We start from the raw sequence: 20,175 nt of genomic DNA, 5'->3' as shown, positions 1-20,175 counted from the left end.
ATGAGTGGATTGCTTTCTGAGTTAAAGCGCAGCAGGTCAGGCAGCATCCAAGGAACAGGAAATTCGACGTTTCGGGCAAAAGCCCTTCATCAGGAATCATTCCTGATGAAGGGCTTTTGGCCGAAAGGTCGAATTTCCTGTTCCTTGCATAATGCCTGACCTGCTGCGCTTTAACCAGCAACACATTTTCAGCTCTGATCTCCAGCATCTGCAGACCTCACTTTTTACTCGATTGCTTTCTGAGGAAAGGATAGACAAACTCACGCAGGATACTCTGGAGTTGAGAAGAGTCAGAGGTGACTGAATTGAAACATAGAAGATCCTGAGGGGACTTGACCAATGGATGTTGAAAGGATGTCACCTCTTGTGGGAGAGTCTAGAGGCAGGACCCTTCAATTTTAAAAAGGAGGTAGCCCAATTTATGTATCTTATTTGTTTCCATTAAATCTTTTCTGATTGTTCGAAACTCCAGAAGACACAGGCATAGATTCTATAATCTTTCCTCACAAACCAGTCTGCTCATTCCAGATTTTAGTCTAATAAAGCTGAACTGCTTCCAACAGTTTAAGATGGTGACCAGAATTTTACACTCCAGTGTTGGTCTCACAAATGCTCTGTATAACTCAAGCTTAACCTTCCTACGCTTGCATTCATTTTCCCTTGAAATAAAACACAGCTTTCTCCTAATTACTCACTAAAAAGGTAAAATTGGTCTGCTTTCTCATTAGAGATAGAGAGAGGTAGACAACTGATGGTGGTTTAACCTGAGGATCACCACCCCTCAGGTGAGGGGAGAGGTTGAGAAGGAGAGTCCTTCATAGTAACTTCAGCTAGTGCAAGAATTGAACCCACACTGTTGGCATCCCACTGCACTGCAAACCTGCCATCCAGCAACCTAAGTTAACAAACCCCTAGTGCACTAGCCTTTTAATGCAGCAGGACATCCTGATCTCCCTGCAGCTCAGAGGTCTGCAAACCACTCACCATTTAGATAATGTGCTTTTCTTTTACTCTCTGGGCAAAAAACAGATAATTTCACACTTTTCCATGTCATATCCTCCTTAATTAAAGGTGTCAGAATAAGAAAAGACCATGCAGCTCCTTAGACCTGTTCCTCCATTCAAATCAAGTGTGGCTGATGTGAGATTCTAGTCCATCTCTCTACCTTGGTTTGATCTACCCATGCTTGAGAGAAAAAAAAATGTATTGATCCAAAAGCGAAATACTGTGGAGGCTGTCAATGCCAAAATAACAACGACAAGTGCAGCGGCAACAAACCAGCTCTATCTGCGGGGAGAAGCAAGATGTTTGTTTCAACTTGACCTGCCTTCAGTTGGAGGAAAAAAAATGAAAGATGAAACGAGGACGTTGACCTGAAATGCTGTCTGTAATTCTCTCTCTGCCAGACCCCTGTGGACTACCTCAAAACAGAATTAGTGATCTTAGTTTTGAAACATTTTAGGGGAGGAAGGGGGTTTCCAGATTCCAAGTGCCCTTTGTCTGAAGATATGCTTCCTGACATTACACATGCTGGAGACGTTCAGCAGGTCTGGCAGCATCAGTGCAGAGGGAGAGAGAGAAAGACAGACAGAATTAACATTTCAAATCCAGTATAAACTGCTCTTTGAAATCCCTAGCTCTAACTTTACAGTGAGATCTGCTTGTTCTGGGTTGCCGTCCCCTTCCCTCATTAGGGGAGGTCATTTGCTTCCATCGATCCAGTCGCTTTTTGATTCATTTTAAACTTTCTTTCACCGAAGAATTGAATTCACTGAAAGTAAACAGACATTTGCAGTAATGTTTTCTCCCCCTCTCTATTCAACTTCTGACTGAAATTAAAAGCTGCTTAACAAGTTTGTTTATGGTCTACTTTTAAGAAAGTGTTTCAGAAGTTTGTGCGTATGTTCGAAACTTTATGGTAACTTGCCAATGTATAATTTCGATGTGTCATCCCTGGCTCTTGTCACTCTGCACCTAGATACTCTGACAGCAAGTAAGTCTGCACGTTTATTCCAATATCTACCCTGGAAAATTAAACACAAAAATACATGTTGCTAGTGTTAACAAGTTTTCAAGGAACTGATTGCAATGTTATTTTTCCAAGCATGGACCTTGTCTGTTTCTCCCCACTTCGATTACCTCTATTTATTTTTTTCCCTGCAGACTTGGTTAGCTAGAATTCATTTCCACTGCGTCACAAGCCTTTGTTTTTACTTATCTGTGGACTCAGGCTGTAAACAACTTTATAAGACCTGCAAAGACCTCAAAACTGCTTTTTGAATTAGGACTAATTTGGACAAAAACGTGTTATTGCAAGTGTGCAACATGACCCTTGGCATTTAGTGCAGGATGCAATCTCTTTTCAACCTTAATAAGGAAAGGAGGCATTAATTGAAGCGTTACAAAAATACAACATTGTAGATTTCCTTATGGAGACAATAAAGCATTTCATTATGATAATTAATGTTGGCTTTATGCAAATATTTTATTCTTTTTAAATGACTTCAGCTGTTAAAATGGATAAAGCTTTGCTGCATGCCAGACTATTAAAGATCCCCTGACGAATTGTATCAACTCAAAATCAAATTTTTTTTAGATTAGCATACTTACAGTGGCCCTTCGGCCCAACAAGTCTCTCTCTCTCTCTTTCGAGTGAACAGCTGGAAGGTTGCCATGCCATGGGTGAGTGGCAAGATTGAGGCGGCAGTGATTTCATATTGACCTCCACCAGTCTAAGATTTGAACTTACACTTTTGGCTCCAACATCACAAGCCAGACACCGGAGCAGTGGATGTTCGTGTTTGACTTTCCTGACAAACTCTCTATGATAATAATTTGAGATGCTACCATTCTTAAAAAAAATTAAATCTCTCACTCAAACATTTACCATGTGGGATTAAACACCACTATAATTATTTTGTTATTACTCTAAACTTCAATGTCACTGTGAACTCATGAAATATGTTTCAGTTGAATCAACAAAGTGAAAGGGATTGTGGAATGATAGTTCAGTGAAAAGGGCATTGTCATGGAATCATTCAGCATTGAGAATTCTCAGTACCTTTGGAGTCTCTAGCAAGGTTTGTAAAAATCAATTACACAATTCTTTTCTAGCTAGTGTATTTGAGTCCATATAAAAGATACTTTCTGGATTTTAATTTTGAAAAATTAAGTCATTCAACACAGTGATTCTAAGGTTGCAGAACAAACATTTGAAATGGATAATAAATTAATTATTTGTATTTGAATGAAATTGTTTATGCTATATCACTCACCAAATCATTGCATTTTACAGAATCACTGATTTGTTATTGTGCAAGAGAAGGCCATTCAGTTTACTGTGTCAATTTATAGAAAGCCGGTTCCTGAATGGAACGCATGAATGGATGTCACCTCGGCCAATTAAAGTCAACATGTCAGCCAGTCAATGCCCTTTCCTTTTATGCTATAAATTGTTTTTATCATTTGAAACTTGACATTTTCTGATGAGCACAAGGTGTCTCTCTTATCAGCTATATTCAAGTTCTGCGCCATCGAGTGACTAGAGGCATAAGCATATGTTCCAGGCTGATTAGTTGAGGGCATCTACCATCTTTCAGATTAGTCTTTAAACTGAATTTCCCCCGTTTTCCCTCTCAAAATGGCAGTAAAAGATCCTCCGGTGCCTTGGTTAATATTCATCCCTCAATCTGCACTGTTAATAACAATTATCTGGTCATTATCCAATCGCTGTTTGACAGAACTCCCTGTATGTAAATTGGCAGATGCACATCCTGCTTTCCAAGGGTAACTACACTTCAGAAATACTTCATTGGCTGCAAGCTATTTTAATGAGATCCTGGGGTTGAGAAAGGCACCATTTAATCGCCATCTACACCGGACTCAAGCAACAGCGAAGTCACCAATCATCAGGCATCATCTTTGCCGCAGGGCTGATACTCCTCCTCCTCCATCACCGTCTTGCCACTACCTGCACTGAACCCACCAGTGTCAAAGTCACGTATCTCACCACCGTGCCCACCTCAATGATGTTGCCGTGATGCCCTTCTGCTGCGAAGCTGGACTCAACCAACAACGAGATTGCCTGTCCTCAGGCGCCATCATTTGTCGCTGGGCCTACCTCGCCAACATTGCCTCTGCTGATGTATCAGCTGCCGATTCCAGGGCCTGTGATGGCTCTGGAAAAGTAAGTAGGGCCTCACTCGCCTCCGCACTGGGTTAATTTGCGGTCTGCAGTCAGTCCAGTCACAGTAGGCCAACCTTCGACTGAGGAATGCTACACATGAGGGTTAGCATTCACCAGGGAGGTGGTGCCATATGGTTCAAACAACCTGGAGAATGGGCACCATACTGCCAGTCAGTGCTTTGCTCACTTTAGCTTTGAACTTTCTCAATTGGTGGGTTGGATCATCAGCAAACCCTGGCTCACATATGTATCCAGTCGGTAATTGATGTGCCATTGTATTTCCACAAGTGAAAGCAGCTATTTTAGATTTTTCCAGTGTCAAGAAGGACATTTTCCAAGGGGTTTGTTTCCTCAATGCACCATTTATAACCCTGTAAGTGAAGCAAAGAGAAAAGGAACAGGAATAGGCCATTCCTCCCATGATCATTCAATATGATCATGGCTGATCAGCCAACTCATTACTCTGTTCCCAATTTCTCTCCATATCCTGTGATCCCTGCAGTTATAAGAACTATATCTATTTCTTTCTTGGAGACATTCAGTGTTTAAGCCTCAAATGCTGTCTGTGACAGAGAACTCCGCATGCTCACCACTCTCTGTGTGAAGGAATCACTGGTTATTTCAGTCCGACTTAGAGGGAGAGACAGAGAGTGGGGAAGACAGCATCATGCCATTCTGTTCAGTTCTAATGCATGTGAATGCCCACTCATCTGTCAACAAGCAATGATGATTTCATTTTAAAGCAATCTTCTGTGTCCTCATTATGTGTCTCCAACACAACATGCACTAGGATACCAGGAACACCTACTGTACTAATGGGTCATTATATCTCTGTGACAGCCATACATTGCAGAGCTATCATCAAGCACAGCAGGCATGGAGAAGCAAGGACTTTCCAGTAGTGATTTGCAGTATTAGTCAGCTAAGGTATTAAATATCACTGTGTGCTGCAACCTTTTTTTTTTATATGCCATCCAATGACAATTGAATATGGAGGGCCTGGGGGCAGAAAGCACAACAGCTACTCAAGGAGGTAGAAAATAGAGTTGATGACTACCTTTCCCCAGCATCAAGGTACAAGCAACCAGTCCGGTTGAGTAAATCTAATTGCATTTGTCCAATTGAGGTGTTGCACGATGTAAAGGTTTCACAATTTCACCCAGAACCCTCATAAAATGTACTGTCTCTGACATCTGTATCAATACCCAGGGGCCACACAAATGTCACACCCATCTTCACCTGCTTCATCAAAGACCTTCCTTCCATCATGAAGGCAGGGATGGGGATGTTTGTCAATGACCGCACAATGTTCAGCATCGTTTGTGACTCCGCAGATGCTGAAGCAATCCATGTCCATATGCTGTAAACTCTGGACTACGTATAGACTTGGGTTAATAAGTGGCAAGAGACATTTGCACCACACAATTGCCAGGTAATGGCCACCTCCAACCACTCCTGGAATATCCACTGTACACCTGCTTAAAACAACTAGCAAAGTTAGGGTCTGGGCTACTTTTGTGAACTGTTTTGAGGGGGTCTGGTCCATAACAATTGGAATGTCCATATCCATTCTGTGACTATCTGTGGCTATAACAGCAGTTCAGTGGCTTGGAAATTCACAGCAAGTAACTCACCTTCTGTCTCCTCAATGGCTGATCAAAGTCAACCTTTTGTTGTAGATCTGGAGTCACTCATCAGCCAGACCGGGTAAGGTTACCAGATTTCCTTGCCTGAAGGGCATTAATGAACCATGAAGAGTTATGATTTGATTTGATTTATTGTTGTCACGTGTCTAGGTGCAGTGAAAACGTTTGTTTTGTGTGCAGTACAGGCAGATCGTACCATACAAACTGCACTAGGGTGATAGAACAGAGCGAGTTGCAGAGAAGGTGCCCAACTGCACCTGATGATGGTTCCTCCTCTTGCCTGGAGTTTACACCTGTATATTGAAAGAGCAAATGAGTAGGTTTGATAATGTGTTCATAAGACATAACATCTAGTTAAAGAAGTAGAAATGAGTGGGTTTCTGAAGTGGAAGGCAAAACTGGATACTTTTAATGGTAAACCTCAACTAGATTAGATCTACACCATCCCATCTTTTGTCTCCTACATTGTCTCTCATCCCTGCATCGACAATGTCATCACCTTGGTACTGTAAGGGGATTTGTGACTCCCCACCCATGTGTGATCCTGGTTTTATGCAGTGTTCTCATGCTACGTGAAGACAATATTTTGAGCATTTTGTTCTAGTGTTACAAGTCATTATTATTTTCAGCATCATACCAATATAATTCTAGGGATGGAATGGATGGGAAGTACAACAGTTAAAGTTGTTAGGAGAGGAGAAATTGTTTATTAAAGAAGCTGCAGGGAAGAGTACTATAAGAGCAAACAAGGATCATTAAACATCTGTATTGGAAAAAATTCTTCACATTTTATCCATGACACCCCAGTGATGTTCCAATGCAGAAATTGAATTCAAGGCCATTAATATAGTACACTGATGCCACTTGTCATATCTTCCATAGTCACCTAATTAGGTTCACAAATGTTCTTTATGGAAGGAAATCTGTCCTCATCTTACCCAGTCTGGCTGACTTGTCATTCTAGACCCACAAAACATGGTTGACACTAACCTCTGAAATGGCCTAGTGAGGGCAATTAGAAATGGACAAAGAATAATGAGCTGAAAATGTGTTGCTGGTCAAAGCACAGCAGGCCAGGCAGCATCTCAGGAATAGAGAATTCGACGTTTCGAGCATAAGCCCTTCATCAGGAATCAAAGAATAATGACCTTTGAAGACACCCAAACCCAATGAAAGATCTTTAGCCTTATTTGGTGACCGGAAAACCTTGAATTCAGTGGCACCAGCACTGCGTCCTGTCAATTTCAATAGGTGGGTTAGGATCCAGTGTAAGGGCTGGTTAAAATATTGGAATATACCTATCCAGCACTTGAACCTTCCTTTGCCAATTGCAGCTTTCAACATGGTCTAATGGACCTTTGAGTGTGGCCGCCATCCTTGATACACTTATGCTTCCATCCCCCAAGCTGACTGAAAATCTGGTAGGCTGTCAGGCAAAAAGCTGCACTGGATTCATTCAGAATTTGATTGAAAATAATGTATGGGAGTAAGAGCTGTATGCTAGCAGCAAGACTGCAACATCAGTGATAAATCATGGGACTGGGACATTTTCATTGAAGTTTCAAGTGCAACTCTACCATGCCTCTGTACATGGTGTAAATAGTAACCAAACGTTGATCATGTTACTCTAGAATGGTATGACATCTGAATCTATCTAAGGCTCCCAGGACCTGTTTGTGATATTAATACATGGTGACAGCATTGGGGTTGAACCTTACACTCCTGAAAAGACTGGAGGAGGATTTGAGAGAGGATATTAAATGGTATCTGTTATAGCTCTCACACTTGTGCCATTGGTATAATTTTGGAATCAGAGTGGCACTTGCAGCACTTGAATAATGGGAGCCACATTTGTAACCTTTATCTCCTGATTGCTTCCCAAATGCAATGCTCAGTTTTCAAATAGGCAAGGAACGTGTGGCAGAAGCTAATCACATCTGTTGCTTGCCCATCCAAATGTGCTGAATTTTGAAGTGATTAAGGGTTAAACACAACTCACAATATTTGCACTGGTCTGATTTAAGTCAAGGTTCTGGGTCAAAATGAAGATTCACTCCATCAATCTCAATTAATAGTTGTTCTACTTAACTGGCAGCTTTAAGTGTCATAGATTCATAGAGTCATAGATTTGTACAGCATGGAAACAGACCCTTTGGTCCAATTCATCTCCACTGACCAGATAGCTCACTCTCACCTTGTACTATTTGCCAGCATTTGGCCCACATTCCTCTAAACCTTCCTATTCACATACTCATCCAGATGCCTTTTAAATGTTGTAGTTGTACCAGCCTCCACCACTTCGTCTGGCATTCCATTCATGTACAACCCTCTGTATGAAAAGGTTACTCATCAGGTCCTTTTTAAATCTTCCCCCTCTCACCTTGAACCTATGTCCTCTAGCTTTGGACTCACTCACTGTTGGAAAAAGAATGTGTCTATTTACGTATCCGTACCCCTCATGATTTTATTAACCTCTATAAGGTCAGCCCTCAGCCTCTAACACTCCAGGGAAAATAACACCAGCCTATTAGCCTCTCCCGATAGCTCAAACCTTCTAATTCTGGCAACATCCTTGTAAATCTTTTCTGAACCCTTTCAAGTTTAATGACATCTTTCCTATAGAAGGAAGACCAAATTTGTACACAGTATTTAAAAGTGGCCTCACCAATGTTTCGTACAGTCACAAAATGACAACCCAACTCCTATATTCAATATTCTGATTAATGAGGACAAACGTGCCAAACATCGTCTTCATCACCCTGTCTACCTGCAACTCCACTTTCAAGAAATTACGCACCTGCACCACTCTTTATTCGGCAACACTCCCTGCTGGTCCTACCATTAACTGTACGTATGCTGCGATGGTTTGTCTTACCAAAATGTAAGACATTTTGGGGTAGCATGGTGGCTCAGTGGTTAGCACTGCTGCCTCACAGCACCAGGCCTCAGGCGTCTGTCTGTGTGGAGTTTGCACATTCTCCCTGTGTCTGCGTGGGTTTGCTCTGGTTTCCACCCACGGTCCAAAGATGTGCAGTCAGATGAATTGCTAAATTGCCAATAGTATCAGGTGTAATAATCAGGGATAAGTGGAGGGTGGGTCTGAGTGGGTTGCTCTTTGGAGGGTCAGTGTGGACTAGTTGGGCCAAAGGGCCTGCTTCCATACTGTAGGGATTCTAATCTAATCTAAAAAAAACACACCTCATATCTATCTAAATTAAACTCCATTGGCCCATTTGATCAAGGTCCTGTTGTACTCTGAGATAGTCTTCTTCAATGTCTATTATACCACCAATTTTGGTGTTTCTACAAACTTACTGACCATACCTTTTGTATTCACATCAAAATCATTTATATCAATAACAAAAAACAGTGGACCCAATCCTTGTGGCACATTGCTGATCACAGGCTTCCAGTCTGAAAAGCAACCCTTTATCCCCAAACTTCAAACTAAATGTGTATCTAATTGGGTAGTCCTACTGGATCCCACTTGATCTAACATTATTAAACAGTCTACCTTACAGAACGCTGCACTGGCTATTTGCTGAAAAATTACCTTCTAAACTATAATATCTAATTTTGCTTCGTATTCCTCAGATTGTTCCCAATTGTTAATGCCATGACAATGGAACTGAAAACATTACTATGAAAGTACTTCCATGATTAGCAGATTCCCTATTTGGCTTCAACTCAGCCTGTGAGTGCAGTCTAAATACAGCACACTCTTGCTTATCCTACATAGTCTGAAGCAAACAAGGAAGAAACTCATCCAAACTCAATGAGTGTCTTTGATTTTGTCTCAAATTGTGAAGTTGGCACCGAACTTGCATTTTACAGCCCTATAATTCTCACTGCTAGTGACAACTATTGTTGCCAAAATCACTTCAGAATACTGCAGCCTTTCCCACAGTAAAATGCCAAATATCAAAGATTAATATTCAACGATTTTGGCTTGCCAAAATCTCCAGAGAAACACAGTTCTTTCATAGGGTTTGTAAAATCTGGGAGAATGATTTGAGAGCGTGTCTGTTCCTAAACTGTCCCACAAGGGGAAACAATAGTTTAGCTTCTAACTTTTCAAACCTCCTAAGAATTTTGTATGTTTCAATAAGGTCATTTCCTATTTTTCCAATCTTCAATTAGTACAGGCCCAAATGGCTCAATCTCTCCTTGTAAGAAAATCCCTCCATACCCAAGATCAACCGAGAGAATTTTCTCTGCACTGCGTTCAATGCAAGAATATCTTTCTTTAAATCAGGGGATCAAAAATATTCACAACCTTCCAGCCGTGGTCTGACTAGTGCCTTGTATAGTTTTATGAACATGTCCCACTTCTATACTCCATTCTCTTTGAAGGTTAGCATTTGTTTTGCTTTCCCTATTACCTGTTGAACTTGTATGCCAGCGTTTTTGTGACTTATGCACTAGGGTAAAGTCGCCATAGTCCCAAAGGACCGTAGGGTTGCTCTCTCATCAGAGGTAGAGATGACTGGTAGAGATGAATTTAACCTGAGGGTCAGCACCCTTGAAAAAATTAGGAAGTTGAGACATTCATGCTAACCTCAAGCCTCTGCGCTGTAGATTTAAGCTGTCTTTCTCAATTTAGGTAGTAATGCTGATCAATCTAACAAACAGAATGTCGAAGAAACAGAAAGAGGAACCAAAGTTTACATTTTTTTTAGACAGAATGGCTGCGGTGCAAAAGCTAATGAAAGGAGTGTATTCTTTGCTTCCTAGTTATTCTCCCATTATCATCTTATTGGAAGTTTAGAGAATAGAATCCCAGTTATACTAAAAAAAGTGAATATTATTTGGAGCGCACCAGAAGTTATTTGCATTGACCAGTGACTTTAGATATCAAACAATATACAATCTCATGTGCCTGTGATACCATGCATCATTGAAACTGCTTAAGTGAACTGACTAGTTGCATCTCTTTGATTTTTCTTCCAATTTATCCCTTAACTGTGTCTAGTATAAGTGAGGTTATGTTCAAGGAAAATTTGGGTTTAAATCATAGACTTCAATCAGATTACCTCAACTTTGCTCTGCTAATGTTACAGTATTAAAAATAAATTGTTAATCGTCATTTTAAGTTTAAATTTGATGTCTGATATCTGTTATTTGTAGTTAGGAACCATTGGGGTAATTTTGAGAGTCATTTAACGTTTTCATGTTACTGAATTGCGAAAGCAGGGATAGGGAGGCTGATTGGTGTGTTTTGCTGTCTCTGGGTTGTGAAACTAATTCCACTTTCTTTTCTCATTACCAACTGTATCTTTGCTAATTCTAGTTGTGACAACCTAATTTCAGGTTCAAATGTTGGATAATGACTTGAAGCATCTCAACTTGAAGAGACACCTCTTTTTCTTTTACCTTCCATTTATCTGATAACTCTGTCTATTCAGCTTTAGTTAAAAAATTAAAACAATCCACTGTTGTATCTTCCAGTCCCAAAAACACTTGCCAATGTTCAAAGCCACCCACAAATTCCATGTATTCATTAGAGTTTAGAAAATTGAGAGGAGATCCAATAGAAACTTACAAGGTAATTCATGGCTTCGAAAGGGGGGACGCTGGGAAATTGTTTCCATCAGGCAGAGATATTAGGACTCATGGGGGTTTTAGAGAGGGTCAATTTAGAACAGAAATGAGGAGACATTTCTTCAGCCAGAGAGTGATGGGCCTGAAGAATTCATTGCCATGAAGCGCAGTGGAGGCTGGAACATTACATGTCTTCAAGGCAGAGATTGATAAATTCTTGATCTCGCAAGGAATTAAGGGCTACAGGGAGAGTGTGTGTAAGTTGCCATGAAATGCCCATGAGACATGATTGAATAGTGGAGTGGACTCAATGGGCCGAATGGCCTTACTTCCACTCCTATTTCTTATGGTCTTATGGTCTTACCATAACTGATCATGTCATCTGGCAGATTTACTGCATCTATCTTCATAAGGATATTTTCGTAAGGATTCAAGGGAGAGGAAAACTACTTGCTAGTCTAGAGGAGAGGGAGAGGAGGCTAATGTCTTAAACATGATATAATTTATTACATGGTAGCAACTATGTATAATTATGGTTGTGAGATAGACATTGTCAAAGAGACTATGAAGAGGATGCAGAAGTTAAGTATTACTCCTGTGAGATCCAAAGCTGCCGTACCACCAAGCCCACATTCCATCATCATAATGGGTGATGCTTAAGGCACAGCTCAATATTAACCTTTACATTCATACAACATCTTGCCCAAGCTTTTGTTCCAATTTTAAGGTGATACATTTGTGTACAGAATTATATTTACAACAACCCTATCTCCTCCCAAACCCAGGCAGCCCAGCGGTTTCACTATTAGTTCAGAATGGTTTATTTTCAGACTTGGAAGATTGGGTGTCCTCTGCATTGAAGAATGTTGATTTTGTTTCTGTTCTTTAACAGATTAGGCCAGTAAATCTCTTCAAACTTAATCTGTGGGATTACCTTAATTTGGACCAATATTTGTCGAGTGTAGTAGAGAAAAAACACTTGGTAGAAGAAGAGGCTTTTATCATATGGAAGAGTAGTTATTGTATGATAGTAATTTGGTATAAGATACCCTGGTGTGATAGATGTTGTTGCAGAGACTATGAGGAGGACTCATATGGTTAATCTGACTCTTTTGAGATCCTAAGCTGTTATTCCTTCAAGTCCATATGGACATCATAATAATTGGTACTTAAGGCACTACTCAGTATTACCTCTTTCAATCCTCATACTCTTTAAGCTTATTAACACTACCCCGGTTTGTTCTTATGGAAATACAATGTAGGAGAGTCCAACACCTGTTACAGGAAATGAAGAATAAGATTGTTCCCTCTCAGGTTATCCTACATCTACCATCTTATCATGAGTTCTCTGCCTGAAGACAGTTCCTTTACAGTTTGTTGATGCTTCATCCTATATCATTTCTCTGGGCAGTTTTTATCAGCACTGGTTTGTCTTTGTTTTCTTGTCTCAGGGGCTGGGCAAGGAGGCAGGTACCAAGTTTACCTGAGTTTACATGCCTTTGGCATTATTCTACATCATATGCTAGCCATTCAGGCGAATCCACCTCCCTCAATCAATGGTTGAAACTAATTCAGAAATAAAGAGGTATCAGTTTGTGAGCGGGCAGTAGTGACCACTCCTTTCTTGGTCATACCTACCATTTTATCAAGGCAGTTACACTTAGAGTCATAGAAATGTACAGCATGGATACAGACCCTTTGGTCGAACTTGTCCATGCCGACCAGATATCCTAAATTAATCTAGTCCCATTTGCCAGCATTTCACCTCCTCTGCAGCTTCCTCTTACATCTATTCTTTAGAGTATATAAAGTGCACCACCAGTTTCCCATTCATGTGGTGTTCTTAATGAAGGAAATTTTTGACAGAATAGGCTAAACTGCAGAAAAAGCATGCATTACAGACTCGCCAAGCAGACTATTATGTAACTCTTTCCTACAGAAGAGCAGAGTACACTCCAGACGGACTTAATTGATCAGAAAGCACTTTGTGACCATCTGAGGTCGTGGAAGATGCTTTATGAGTGCAAGTTCTCCGTTCGGTCACGATATTGTGAATTGGATCTGGAGTTTTTTCTTTTCATTAACTGGGGGCATCTTTTGTGCAAATGGGCTGTGAAGCAAGTAATGACAAAAAAAAAGCATTATACCAGCTTAGTTACAGCAAATGGGAAAAATACAGCATACTCTTCCTGAGAACAATTTGCAGCAAAACTTTTACTGGATCCAGATTTTGCAATTTCTGGAAGCAATTCCCTATTTATCTCCATCATTTTAATTTTGCTGCCCTTATTTTCTTCCCCATTTTGTTCCTTATCTGTCTCTGCCAAGTTTCTGGCTAGGGATGAGTGGTGGGCCTTTCATGTTGTGGCTGGACATCGATTAAGCCACTGTTGGAATATTGCATACAATTCTGGTCTCCTTCCTGTCCGAAAGATGTTGTGAAACTTGAAAGAGTTCAGAAAAGATTCACAAGGATGTTGCCAGGGTTGGAGGGTATGAGCTATAGGGAGAGTTGAATAAGTTGGGGCTGTTTTCTCTGGAGCGTCAGAGGCTGAGGGGTGACCTAATAGAGGTTTATAAAATCATGAGGGGCATGGATAGGATAAATAGACAAAGTCTTTTCCCTGGGGTGGGGGAGTCCAGAACTAGAGAGAATAGGTTTAGGGTGAGAGGGGAAAGATAGAAAAGAGGGGAACGTTTTCACGCAGAGGGTGGTACGTGTATGGAATGAACTGCCAGAAGAAGTGGTGGAGGCTGGTACAATTGCAACATTTAAAAGGCATCTGGATGGGTATATGAATAGGAAGGGTTTGAAGGGATATGGGCCAGGTGTTGGCAGGTGGGACTAGATTGGGTTGGGATATCTGGTCAGCATGGACAAGTTGGACCGAAGGGTCTGTTTCTGTGCTGTACATCTCTATGACTCTGTGCCTCTATGACTGTATTCCATTTCAATCCATACAGTCCCCTGAGAAATTCTGCAGCTGAAGATTATTTTGGGCACAATTGCTGAGCTATAAAGAAATACAAATCCCTCTGATTTTTGTGCTTTAACATGCCAGCAATATGTTTTGCATTCATTCTGGTTAAGGTAACTACGTCCGAGATCACAATCGGGCTTTTCAATGTGACGGAGCACCTGTGAAATGGGAGGTACATTGCGTGATTGCAGATGTGAATGCTTTCAATTCTGACTTTATAGCTGTGGAAAGTGACAAGGGCAGCAAATGCTTCAGATAGTTTGGAATGCCCAGTCGGTCATAGAGTTTGTCAAGTGGGACATTTTAGAGACCACATGCTTTCTTCTGACATCTTGTCCATTTGAGAAGGTTTTGCTAATGGTGTTATAAATGAAAATGTGAGAACCTCTCGCTCCAAATTGATTGACGCTGACCTGAGTGAGGAAGTAGCTTTGCTCTTGCTGTCAGGTAATGGCGTGTTCAGTGTAGACTGGAAGCTGAAATGATTATTCAGAATAAGTTTTATTTACTTCCTTTTGTGGGAGAGAGAAGGTGCAGGAATACTGTACTAGGTTCCAGCTTTTCAGTCCATGATTGTCCTTCTCCGTATTGTGACATTTACTTACCTAGTTTGTGTTGTACATAGAACAGAGAACTCAGACCAGTACAGTGCAGGAAAAGGCCATTCGACCCACCATGTCTGTGCAAACCATGATGCCATTCTAAACTAATCCCACCTGCCTGCGCATGGTCCATATCCCTCTATCCCCTGCCTGTCCATGTGTCTGTCAAAATGCCTCTTAAAAGTTGCTATCATGTCCCTGCTTTGACCACCTCCCCTGGCAGTGTGTTTTGGACACCTTTCAACTGCTGAATAAAACAAAAACTGATCTCGCACTTTAAACCTATGCTCCCTAGTATTTGACATTTCCACCATGGGAAAAAGACTCCAACCATCCACCCTATCTATGCTTCTCTCAATTTTCTATACTTCTATAGGGTCACCCACTCAGTCTGTGATGCTCTTACAAAAATAATCTAAGTTTAACCAGTCTCCCCTTAAAGCAAATATGCTCCACTCCAGGTAGCATCAGGTAAACCTGTTTTGTATCCTCTCCAAAGCCTCCACTTGCTTCCAGTGATATGGCAACTAGAACTGCACAGAATACTCCAAATGTGGCCTACTAACTAAATGCAGCTGCAACATAACTTGCCAACATTAATACTCAATGCACTGATTGATGAAGGCAAGCATGCCTTCTTTACCATCTTATCCATTTGTGTTGCCACTTTCAGGGAGCTATGGTCTTGTACCCCAAGATCCCTTTGTGTATCAATGCTCCTCAGGGACCTGCCATTTACAGTCTGCCTTTCTCTTGCACTTGACCTCCCAAATTGCATGACCTCATGCATGCCTATATTAAACTCCATCTGTCATTCAATTATTTGAAGAAAAGTTTGAAAAAAAATCACATTATGATTTTTAATATAAATCTCCAGTTGATGTTGGAAAATAATCAGATCCCAGGATTCACTTCTTCATTCAGTTGGAAGTGAAAATAGGTGCTCAGGAGGGAGAATGGGATTTTAACTGTCATAGGTTCAGACAGCATGGAATTATAACACTTCAAGTGTTGATCCATGTACTTTTTAAAGATGCTGAAGTTTCCTGCCTCAACTCCCCTCGCAGGCAGTGCATCCAAGATTCCCACCTCCATCTGGGTGAGAGAAAGTTCGCCTTTAATCTTCTCTTCTTTAATGACAAAAATGCATGCGTTTAACACATCACCTGACACTCTTGCTTCACAGACTTTAGGCAGGAAGATTCAAAGAGGGTTCCAATAATGGAGCAGGAGACAGGATCTTTAGCTGGCCTTCATTATGCATTCTGGAGGGGCTGCAGGTAAATCTGGAACAGTTTAGATGGGGTTTGTGCACGTTGAGAATGGAATGTCCTTGGAATAGAAATTGGAAAGTTGGCATTTGTGTCTCCATTGTAAAAATGATAAAAGATTTTAAAAATCAAAGTGACATTAAATGCAATTCACACTTCAGTGTGCATCCAAGAAATGCCAAATTGCTATAGTTAAAGTAAGTTCTACTACCTTGTAAAATGAGATTTCCAACTGGAGAAACTAACATAGTCCAACGTGACAGCTCTGTGAGCTTCACCAAAATGAAAGTGAGTTAAGGAGAAAGTGAGGACTGCAGATGCTGGAGATCAGAGTTGAAAATGTGTTGCTGGAAAAGCGCAGCAGGTCAGGCAGCATCCAAGGAACAGGAGAATCGATGTTTCGGGCATAAGCCCTTCTTCAGGAAGGGCTTATGCCTGAAACGCGATTCTCCTGTTCCTTGGATGCTGCCTGACCTGCTGCGCTTTTCCAGCAACACATTTTCAGCTCTGAAAGTGAGTTGACCCTAATACCTGTGTAACTGTACTCTGGAAGAGATCAAACTTCTCCATGTGATCGTTTTCCTTAATGTGTTGGGTATCATTGACATTGTGCCTGTGGGACCTTACCCACAGATCTGTAAACTTCATAAAGAGAAAGGCAAATGTAATTGAGTCACATCTGTCAAGTTAGGGATGTAAATGCTCACTTTCTGGATGGCAGTTACATGAGAGCACATGACACTGAGGTAATATACGAGAAAGTGAGGACTGCAGATGCTGGAGCTTAGAGTCAAGGTGTAGTGCTGGAAAAACACAGCAGGTCAGGCAGCTTCCGAGGAGCAGGAGAACTGATGAAGGACTTATGCCCAAAATGTCGATTCTCTTGCACCTTGGATGCTGCCTGACCTGCTGTGCTTTTCCAGCACCACACTCTCGACTGAGGAAATATTCCTGTATGGACTGAGAATTGGTCAGCAGCCTGAGAATAGAGAGTAGGAATTAGCAGATCTGTCTCGAGTTGGTGTTAGGAAGTACCGGTGTACAAAGGAATCTGACTATCCTTGCTCATGAGTCACTAAAAGCTAATATGCACATGCAGCAAGCAGTTAAGAGGGGAAATGGTATATTGGCCTTCATTTCAAGGAATAAAGATGTCTTGCTCCAGTCTTTAGAACCTTGATGAGAGCTCACCTGCAGTATTATGTACAGCTTTAGTCCCCTTATCTAAGAAAGGATATACTTGCCATCGTGAAAGTATGGCAGTGGATCACCAGGTTAATCCTTAGAATGGCAGGATTGTTTTATGAGGAAAGATTGAGGAAACTGGGTGTGTATTCCTCAGAGTTCCAAAGGATGAGGGGCCACCTCATTGAAACTTACAAAATTCTTATAGAACAAGCCAGGGTAAGTACATTTCAGATGTAACCCCTTGTTGGTAAAACCAAGGAACAATAATCAGGCAAGGAGTTGTCTATTTAAAGACTGGAATGAGAAGGAATTTAATTACTGAAAATGCTCATCACTCTTTGGAATTTTCTGCCCCAGAGTGCTGTGGAATCTCAATCACTGAACATATGCAAAACAGAAATCGGTAGATTTCTACAGACTAAGGGCATCTAAGGACCTGAAGATAGCACAGGAGAGTGGCAATGAAGTAGATGATCAGCCATGATCTTACTGGTGTAGCTGGCTCAATGGGCTGGATGATCTTCTCCCGCTCCTATGCTGCTGTGTTACCATCATATAGTATCAATTTATTGGTAGGATCATTGTTAAAGAATACCAACCAGTCTTAGCTCTTATTATGCCTGACTTGAGTATATGTAAAATTCACGTAGCCACCATGTACTAGAACATGGTAACAATAGCTTAGATATTTAGATAGTTCAAGATTAGATTAGATTAGATTACTTACAGTGTGGAAACAACTGTCCAACAAGTCCCACATCTTTGGACTGTGGGAGGAAACCGGAGCAAACCCACGCAGACATGGGGAGAACGTGCAAACTCCACACAGTCAGTCGCCTGAGTCGGGAATTGAACCCAGGTCTCAGGCGCTGTGAGGCAGCAGTGCTAACCACTGTGCGACCGTGCCGCCCACAAAAAAAATGGAACGCTTCACGAATTTGCGTGTCATCCTTGTGCAAGGGCCATGCTAATCTTCTCTGTATCGTTCCAATTTTAGTACATGTGCTGCCGAAGCCCTGTGACAGTTGACAGTTAATGTGTAGCCTCGTCAATTGCTCAAATATATTGATAATGCTAGAGTCATAAAGTCAAAAACATGGCAACAGATCCTTTGGTCCAAACAGTTCACGCCTAAAATAATCTCAAACTAAACTAGTCCCATTTGCCTCCTCCTGGTCCATATCTCTACAAACCTTCATGGTTTGTGGCTTATTATTCAATGATGCCATACAACAAAACTTTATTACAAATCAGGTAAAGAAGGAAATGGGCTGAAAAATGTGTTGCTGAAAAAGCGCAGCAGGTCAGGCAGCATCCAAAGAGCAGGAGAATCGACGTTTCAGGCATGAGCCCTTCTTCAGGAATCTCTTGCAAGGATCCCTTCCTTGAAGAAGCTCCTTTTGCAAAGAAGGAAATGGCCCAACTACAAACAAAGTTGAACAGGAAAGTTGAGCCCCAAACCATTTTTGCTGAGGTCTATTTGAACAACAACTTGCACTAATTAAGTATCTGAAATCTAGGAGAATTTTCTGAGATGCATGGCAGATATTTTCATGCAAAATTTGACACCTAGCCACGTGAATAGATATTAGAGATAAGTGAGTGAAGGCTTGCTAGAAAGGTTTAGAGCAGCATCTTGAAGTAGTAAATACAAGTAGAATCATAGAATCCCTACAGTGTGGAAACAGGCCACTCAGCTCCTTGAGTTCATACCACCTACTCCCCTGTAACCTTGCATTGCCCATGGCTAAGCCACCTCACCTGCACATCTTTGTGAGAGTGGGAGGAAAACCCACACAGACACAGGGCGAATGTGCAAACTCCACACAAATAGTTACCAAGGCTGGTATCAAACCTGTATCCCTATCATTGTGAGGTAGCAGTGCTCACCATTGAACCACCATGTCACCCATGGTGGGGGGTGGGGGGACGGAGAGAGAGAGAGAGACTATTTGCCCAATGTGAGCTAAAACCCACACATCCATTGCCACGCACTTAAACACAATCAGCTCTATAAACTAATGTATTACTAACTTTTCTGTTAATCACTTTAAATGATTTAACTGTTCTTTTCTCTATTTGATGTCAATGAATGTGACAGGTTGTGGGGAAATTCTGGTGACTGGAACATTGAAGAAGAAATTGAGACTCTGACAGCAGAACAATATCGTGAGTATGAAAACAGGAAGGCAAGGCAAGAAGATAACGGTCAAGGCACAGATTTATTTGCTAAATGTCTGCAAAACAATGTTTAATCTGTGTAGGAGCTGTGAGGGAAGTGTATTTTCTCTGTGGCTGTAAGGATAAGTGAGTTAGAGATAAGACCTCAGACAGCAGCTTGTTTTTGTTAAGGTTAATCTTCAAAGAAAGGCTAGAGAAAAAAGAATCATGTCTTCAAACAGGACTTTGACATAATTTGGAACAAAATTAGAGACAGCGAAACCAATCATTAGCCGCTCGACATAGTGCACAATCAAAGCAAAGAAAAGCTGTAAAGAAAAAGTTTTGGATTCAACTCACTGTTGCAGCCAGGAGGAACAGTTTGGTGTCCCACTCAGGAATTCTGATAATGGATTGATTATCTGTGACAAATATTGGCTTGTCAGATTTCTGATAATCATTCTCATTTTACAATATTATTACTCAGTAGTTTAATAAATATACCCAATTTTATGAAACTGGACCCAACTTGTTGTGTGCCATGGATATCAAGACTGGAACCTTTCAACCTCAGTAAGGCATCTTACACCATTATGTTTT

The 20,175-nt window shown here is 41.1% G+C and overlaps 1 non-coding gene across 1 annotated transcript; it reads right to left on the bottom strand.

Annotated features, from left to right (window-relative positions):
• Positions 1–18,329: 18,329 nt before the first annotated feature.
• Positions 18,330–18,432, bottom strand: LOC132819947 (U6 spliceosomal RNA). The gene has a single exon (XR_009645160.1). It is a non-coding gene; the product is annotated as a U6 spliceosomal RNA (small nuclear RNA).
• Between the last annotated feature and the right edge of the window lie 1,743 nt (positions 18,433–20,175).

Source organism: Hemiscyllium ocellatum, chromosome 10 (genome assembly GCF_020745735.1).
Source record: "Hemiscyllium ocellatum isolate sHemOce1 chromosome 10, sHemOce1.pat.X.cur, whole genome shotgun sequence".
Classification (NCBI taxonomy): Eukaryota; Metazoa; Chordata; class Chondrichthyes; order Orectolobiformes; family Hemiscylliidae; genus Hemiscyllium; species Hemiscyllium ocellatum.
The sequence above is the reverse complement of the archived record's forward strand: the minus strand, read 5'-3'. Positions and strand labels throughout refer to the sequence as shown.